Raw genomic sequence first — 2,079 nt, 5'->3', positions numbered from 1 at the left:
TCCCCTGATGCGAAAGACCGCTCTGCTACTGGCGTTAGCATCGGTAAAGCGTATGGGAGATCTGCAGGCACTCTCGGTGAGCCCCACCTGACTCGAATTCGGGCCCAACGACTCCAAGACCGTCCTAAAGCCGAGGCATGGTTATGTACCTAAAGTGTTCTCGACTCCGTTCAGAGCACAGGTAATAGCTCTTTCGGTGCTTCCTCCTTCGGAGCAGGACCAAGAGCTGAATTTACTCTGCCCCATCAGGGCATTGAGAATATATATTGAGCGTTCCGCCCCATTCAGGCAGTCGGAACAGCTTTTTGTATGGTTCGGTGGCCGCACCAGAGGGTCTCCGGTCACGAAGCAGAGACTTTACAAAAGGATAATTGACGCTATCAAGCTACCTCTTGGCCCCCACTGGGTTCCGAGGCTGTACAATTTATCTTGGAACGATTACTCAGCACCGGGCCGACCTCTGTGAGTTTGGCCCTATCGCCTTATGCGGGGCTTCCCTGCAAAATCCCTCTGGGCCACATTGGTGCTCAAGGCAAGTTCAAGTATTAGTCATTCCTCTAGCATAGCATGGTGGGATTGTACTGGTTGCCCATAGCGTCTTAAGCAAAATGCAGTATGAGTGAAATATCGATAGGGAACGTACTCGGTTACTATCGTAACTTCAGTTCCCTGAGATACGGAACGAGTACTGTGTTGCTGGCCATGCTATGTAGCTGCATGACTCAGTTGTCGCTTCGGTCGAAGTAACCTGAGGATCCTATGGCGAAGTGCCGCTTATATAGTCAGATGCCCCGCCCATTCTGGCGGGCTTAGTCACCATAGGCTCGTGCAGATCTGCTGCTGAGTCATTGGTTCATTTTTTAATTCACTGCATGAACCAATGGCCGTGCAGTTACACTGCGTTATTGAAAGGCTTCAGTATTCGGAGAAATACTGTTTAGTTTTAAAATATAATAAATACGCTAGTTTTCCCCATAGCGTCTTAAGCAAGGTGCAGTACTCGTTCCCGTATCTCAGGGAACCGAGGTTACGCTAGTAACCGAGTACGTTTTATGGAGTTATAAAAAAGAATATCCAAAATCCCCTTTGTGACAAAATGCAACAAGAAATTTGAACCTAGTTTTATCCAATGTTCAGACTTCTGTTTTGGAAATGTATGCAAATTAGTGCAGATTTAATTAGGTAATGCCTCTTTAAACATAACATTTTTATGTATAAAAAATTTTTTTTACAACTCTTAATGTAACCAACTGGGGAAGTATCTATTAGTTGGATACTGAATTCCAAACAAAAAATATATAAACAGGAGGAGGCCCAGTGCCACTAAGATGTCCTCACTCTCCTGGGTGATTAACTGGCCATCCAACATGAGCACAATGTGGTCATACTGCATGGGATGACCCTCACTACAGCCTTTAAGCATAATCTTAGGTGTTGGGATGTCAGGAGTGCTTGTCTGAGCATGGCCCTGGGGGAGAGAGGATAACAGAATTAACCATTTTGTAATATTTATTTGAAAGGCAAACCTTATGAGTTAAATTAATTTTAACTGTCATACAACTGTCTCCCCACCCAAGAATTATGTGCGCTCAAACTCAGAATTGAATTTATTTTTAAAATAAATTCAAGTAAATAGTAAGTAATACAATAAGAACAAATAAATAAATGACAATAGCACAAACAAAACAATAAGATGAAAATTAAATTAACAGTACTTAATTTTTTTTCAGTTACATTTAACTAAAATAGCTGTGAAATTCGCAGTGAACTGCCTAAATATAGACAGAACATCACATGCCCCACCAGAGACAGCAATATACTGGACCACTGCTACACTGTTTTAAAGGATGCATACCACTTTGTCCACTGAGCTGCGCTGGGACTCTCTGATCACTGTTTGGTTCATCTTCTACCAGCCTACAGGCAGAAATTCAAATCTGCTAAGCCTGTAGTGAAAACTGTAAAAAGATGGACTGCTGAAGCAGAGCAGGATTTACAGGCCTGCTTCGAACTTACTGATTGGAGTGTTTTTGAGGCTGCAGCTACTGATCTGGATGAGCTTACTGACACCGTAACATC

Source organism: Sinocyclocheilus anshuiensis, unplaced genomic scaffold (genome assembly GCF_001515605.1).
Source record: "Sinocyclocheilus anshuiensis isolate Anshui unplaced genomic scaffold, SAMN03320099.WGS_v1.1 scaffold1015, whole genome shotgun sequence".
In the NCBI taxonomy this organism is placed as follows: Eukaryota; Metazoa; Chordata; class Actinopteri; order Cypriniformes; family Cyprinidae; genus Sinocyclocheilus; species Sinocyclocheilus anshuiensis.
Note: the sequence above shows the minus strand (reverse complement) of the source record.